We start from the raw sequence: 6,026 nt of genomic DNA, 5'->3' as shown, positions 1-6,026 counted from the left end.
GGGTTCTTTTTCTCAGGGCCCAGAACCTTGTAATTTTGCTCTATCCGTTAATGCATGGTCCTTATAGATATCTGGGTAAGGATTATGGTTACAATCGGGAAAGGTGTTAGGCACCCCTCTTGCCTGGGTAAATCCGGTCTCTTGACTTGATTTAGCATTTTTAAATAATTTAATCAGGATAACTTATCCTTTTATCCTTTATTTCGATTACGCTTAATTTCAGAATGTAAATAAAATGAATTTAAAAAAGAAAGGAAATAAGCGGTTTGTTATCCTGATTAAGATCGCATGCTGTGATGTGAGTCTCGAAAGATCTCGCAGCTGACCACAATCAAGTTAACTAAATCAAACAGAAAAGACAGTACAGAAGGGAAAAGAAATTCTAAGTTTATGATTCCCTCAGTTTGTCCAACACCATGGAGCGCTAGGGCTCTCATCTCTGTCTCGTTTGTCTATGGTAGGAGCGGATACAGAGTGGTGGGATAAGGAGAGGGAATGTAGCCCTATTTACATAGAGGAGAGGGGTTTACGTTACAGGATTTAGGGCAAAAGGAGCCCTAAACCCCATAACTATCATGCACCGAATTTTGTAAAGTAAATACGAAAAGACGGGAAATAAATGTAAATTTACCGGTGATGCGAGAGGGTTTGTCAAGGAACTGGCGGAGTAACGGTGCAGATTAGACGAGGAGACTTTGGTTATGCCGAGATTTCGGCAGAACAACGACGCTGTTTAGATAATAGGGCCTCATGTTCTCCAAAATTCGGCAGCACAACGACGCTGTGTTGACGAAGGGGCTTCGGGTTTGCCGAGATTTTGGCAAAACAACGGCATTATTTAGATAATAGGGCCTTTCGTTCTCCGAAATTCGGTAGCGCAACGACACTGTATTGACGAAGGGGCTTCAGGTTTGCCGAGATTTCGGCAGAACAACAACGCTATTATGGAAAAATAGCTCGTAGATCTGCGAAATTCAGCAGATTAACGATGTTATTTTGAAAATGTCGCTCCGAATCTCGAAAATTCGGCAAAATGCCTACTTCCAGTGTGAGCTACCTAAGTAATTCTCTACTTTCTCTCTTCTAAAGTAAAGAAACTAGGGTTTTCTGATTTTCAGAATGGTTTTTGAATTGCAAGAACAAAAGAGGGAGGAAACCGGGGGTTAAAAACTAACCAAAAAGAATAAAAACCATATAAAATATTTTATAAAGATTAAAATCTGATTTTAACACTTACCCCACCCCCCCCCCCCCCCCCCCTCTTCCATTTATAGGGTTCGAGCTAGGAAATTCACAGGTTGCAAAATTTTCGCAAGCTAACATCTGTCAGTGTTAGAACGGCAAGGGTTGGAAAAATGTGATTTTTTGTCTCTTTTGGCTTCGGAAAGCATGTTCTTTCATCTCTTTTGACCGGTTTTGGGGAAGTTTCAGTGGGCCGTAACTCCTCCGTTTGGACTCCGAATCACACGCGGTCAGATCCGTTGGATTCCTCGTTCCAAGGAGATTCGAATGAACCGAATATCAATGGTTTCCTGAGTACAAAGTATTTTTGGGTAAACATGATCGTTTGCCCCAAAGTTAACTTCTCGATCGAAAGGGCAGTTTGGAAACGGACTTTTTGGTCGTGCCGTGAAAGGCGGGATATTGTGTAAAGACGGGCTTTGGTTTCACCTCAGGGGTAAAGTTCTTTTTTGGAAAAATTGTCCTAATTCATAACCTAGAGAGAGATTAAGAGAAATATTGCAAGTGCTCTGGGACTCGTCATGAGACTCTTCCTCGCGACAACCTATCACTAGTTCCACCTTGATAAAATTGGGTGTCTACAGGGGTACATGCGAGGCAAATGAGGCGGAAGTAAGAGCTCTATTATTTGGTTTACAATGGTGTGCCCTGAATTTGCAAGGCCCGCTTATTACTGAAGGTGATTCGGCGAACATGATTGCTTGCGCAACTTCGGAATCTAAAGGACTGTGGCGTATTAGACCTATGATCATGGAAATTAAAGACTTAGTGAGCGTGGTGAAGCCAATTATTGAACATAGGAGAAGAACTTTAAATGTGAAGGCGGATGAGCTTGCAAAAGCCGGTGTATTACTGGGCGTGATGTCCATTTTTGTGGCTCTTGATCATTTGGAGATGCTATATGCATCATCTTAGTTGTCTTGTATTTTCCATGATATGGCCGTTGTAATTTCTGGGTATGAGGGACATCTTGTCCCCATTACTCCTCTCAATAAAGTCATCTTTAAAAATAAATAAAAACTACAGATGGTCCTACATGTCCCAGGTTAGGACTTGGGACAGACCAAAGAACGGAAAAAGTGAGTTAGAAGAACAAAACTTGCCTCCAGACCGGTCTGGAGGAATTTCCTCCAAGCCCTCTAATAGAAAGAGGTGTGGAAAAATCAATTCCACACTTCTTATTTTCAGAAGAAATTGATATTTTCACACCCATTGCTATTACAGGGGTTGGAGAAAAGTTCCTGCGGACGGGTATGGAGCCAAGTTTTCTTCGAGTTAGATCATACTAAGACTAAAAAACACAAGGTCTTAAGGTGTTTGAGCATGAAAATAAGATACATATTAAATAAATTTCCACTAGTGCAAATCCAATACAGAAAAGAAAGAACAGATCGGTTTTCAAAGGAACGGACTATCAATGGAAAACAAAAGGAAAGTCATGCACATTCTTTACTTCGAATTGCAGCTACAAATTCCTCAATGTTCTTATCTGAGCTCCCATCATCATCTACAGCCTCTTTAGCCAACTCCTTCCATTTACTAGCTTTCTTCTTCAGTTCTCCCCCCTTTTCTCCTTCCATTACCTCCTTATGCGCAGCTCCACTTCTTCCCTGCTCACAATACCCTTCTCATTCACCTTAGCTCTCAAACCCCACCCCCAAACCTCCTCCACATACTTAGCATTAGTGGGTTGGTCTGTCCACTGTGGCATTGCCACCAATGGCACTCCCAAGCTCATTGCCTCCAATGTAGAGTTCCACCCACAGTGTGTCAAAAAGCATCCCACTGCTTTGTGAGCCAGCACTTCCAATTGGGGGCTTCAATTTAACAACAAACCCTTATCTCTTGTCTCCTCTACAAAGTTGCTAGGGACCTTCTCCTTCTCTGAGTCCCTCACCACCCACAAGAAGTAGTTGTTACTCCCCTTCAGCCCCCATGCTACCTCTTCCATTTTCTCTACTCCTAGTGACGCCATACTCCCGAACGACACATAGACGACTGAACCGATTGCCCTTGTGTCTAGCCACTCCATGCAGGTGCCATCATTGGGCTTCCAAAGACTGAGTTCGTAAGCATTTTCGCCTTCCACCCTCTTGTCCAGGTACATGGATGGCAACGGTGGTCCGATAGTCTTCATTGGCCATATCCCCTCCATCCAATTCACCACCTAGTATGAAATTTGAGACATGGTAAGCTAATTAGAAAATATATAACTCAAAAAGGAAATCAATACTAGAACAATAGTAACCTCAAGACATCTTATGCTATTTAGAAACTTAGATACACTCAGTTATTAAGGTCCTGTTTGTTTTGGGTTTTGAGAATTGATTTAATAGCAAGAATGAATACTCAAAAAGAAAAAAAAATGAATTTATAGTGGGTTAGCTTGGAGATTGGCCTTTGAGTATGCCCTAACACAGATCACCCAAACATTTCAATTAAACAAGCTTAGAGTCAACCAAAGTAAAAGTCTAACAAAATAATTTATTTTTGAAAAATCACTAGACCCAGCTCCCTCTCCAACTTGTCAAAAGTGTTCAATTTAAAAACCTCAAAAATTACTGTATTTTTGAAAAATCACTAGACCAACCTCACTCTCCAACTTGTCAAAAGTGTTAATGAGAACCCATTCAGCTTTCTCCAAGTTGGAGAACTGGTTCAAAACCATCTCCAAGTAAGCTGGGTAAAATCCTGGAACCGAGAAGAAAGTCGGCAAGTCAAAAACTTCAAGCAGAGGCAATCCAGGTATACGAACATTCCTAATTGCCAGAGGGTCATTAAGCTTCCCTCTGTGCACATGGTAGCAGATGGCAAGAACAGCACATGACTGAGTAAAGAATGCAGCTCCTAGTAAATGGAGCTTCTTCGCAACGTCGAGAGCCCATGGAAGAAAGGGATCATACACAATGCAGTTAATTGGTTGCCCAGACCCATCCATTTTCTCAATAAGATCTGTTGAAGTTTTCGAACCGACGGTTTTGAAGCACTCAAGATAGGCCTTCACGCCTTCTGCTTCTGTGAAACCACCTACATCATACCCATCAGAGATCGACTCGATTGCGACCAAGCTGTCTTGAGATTGCATTGACTTGGTGATGAAGAGAGTAGTGGCTAGTGTGGCTTTGATGCCTTTGGAGACTAAGCGCTTGGCAAATTGGAGCATTGGGTTTATGTGACCTTGGGCAGGATAGGGGAGGACAAGAACATGGGAGACTCTAGAATCTATCTCTTTCTTCCCCATTTCTTTGAGCACAACTTCTCAAAATTGAGTGTATGGTAGTAGTCCTTTATAGGAGTGGATGGAATAACAAGATTACTTATCAGTTGTCTTTCTTCTTTAATATTTGCACAAACCTGCTGTCTTTTCTTCTTTAATATTTCGTCCTCTGACAGCTATGTTAAGACAAGATGGGTTAACGACTCCGTTTGGTTGCCGGAATTTTTTTGGTTCTCGGGACTTTTGTGGAATTTCAGCAAGAAACCCACGTTCGGTTGCTAGGCCCAAAATAATCCCAGGAACCAAAATAACCCTGCACGAAATCTTACCCTGGAAAAAAAAATACTGCCAGGTACAAAAATAATCCCAGGAACAGGAACCAAAAATAAGCTTGCAGAAGAATTTTTTTCTTCCCAACAGTTCAAGCAACCAGACAAAGCTGGCCCACCATAGTCTACTTCCAGGGAGTTTTTTTTTCCACCAATCTCCCAGGGAGTTTTTTGTTCCACATAAATCCGAAGAACCAAAAAAATTCCGGCAAGACTACCTCTATTTTGAGAATTTATAACATGCCAACCCAAAAAACAGGGGGGCCCAAATTATTTGGATGATCCAAACCACTCACTTGCTGGGCCCTGATGTAGATAAGGTGTGCCCAGTAAATCTTCTCTGTAGGATGATCCCAACCCATAAATCTATGGAGGTTTCTATACGGTGCCGTCCATTTTAAACGTCTCTAAATCAGAGGATTAGGATTATCTTACGAAAAAAGATTTTCTGGGCACATCCTATCTACATCAGGGCCCAACAAGTGAATGGTTTGGATCACCCAAATAATGTGGGCCCTGTTAGGCCTAAAATCAGTAACAGATACGGCAGTAACGTAAGAGCTGAGCTGGAGGACCCGAGGAGCCGAAGTGAAGGAGCTGAGTCCTGCACAAGAGCACACGAGGTCAGAAGACCAACCCGGAGTCGTTGCTTCGGACGGGCCCTTCGACACTCAAGTCAGTATGAGTAGGAGTGCAGAGCCAAAAATTTAGGATTGGTAGCTTAGAAGTTATTACCCTTTGATCTGAGCCTTGAGAGGCCTTTTATAGAGGGAGACCTGGGGTGGTTGGATTACCTACCCCAGAACAGGTGTAGACCTTTTACGGGTTTAGGTTTACCTACCCTTAGGTAATTACCGGATTGCCCCTGGGCCGACGCTGGATTTGTGGTGGGCCATCCTAAGGCCACGTGTCGACAGCTAATTAGCTGCTGTTTTTCATACCCATCAGTTGCCCCCCAGTTCTCCAAGTCATTGTAGTGATTTGGGGAAGTGTGATGAGTTATATTCCTGAACGGGGGGAGTATGTCCGAAAAATTTGTCGGCGAAGCCGTTTGTCCGGCCTATGGAGTCTGTCCGGTGAATCTGTCCGCCCTGCGGAATCTGTACGGAAAACTCTGTTTGTCCGGCCTGGGAATCAGTCCGAAAATTCTGTCTGTCCGGCCTGGAGATCAGTCCGAAAATTTTGTTTGTCCGGCCAGGAAATCAGTCCAGAAATTTTGTCTGTCCGGCCAGAAAATC

At 42.9% G+C, this 6,026-nt stretch overlaps 1 pseudogene; it reads right to left on the bottom strand.

Moving 5' to 3' along the window:
• Positions 1–2,678: 2,678 nt before the first annotated feature.
• On the bottom strand, positions 2,679–4,483 carry LOC143858853 (UDP-glycosyltransferase 74F2 pseudogene; annotated as a pseudogene).
• Positions 4,484–6,026: the final 1,543 nt, after the last annotated feature.

Source organism: Tasmannia lanceolata, unplaced genomic scaffold (assembly GCF_043159265.1).
Source record: "Tasmannia lanceolata isolate RefF3 unplaced genomic scaffold, GAP_Taslan_0.1 ptg000026l, whole genome shotgun sequence".
In the NCBI taxonomy this organism is placed as follows: Eukaryota; Viridiplantae; Streptophyta; class Magnoliopsida; order Canellales; family Winteraceae; genus Tasmannia; species Tasmannia lanceolata.
The sequence above is the reverse complement of the archived record's forward strand: the minus strand, read 5'-3'. Positions and strand labels throughout refer to the sequence as shown.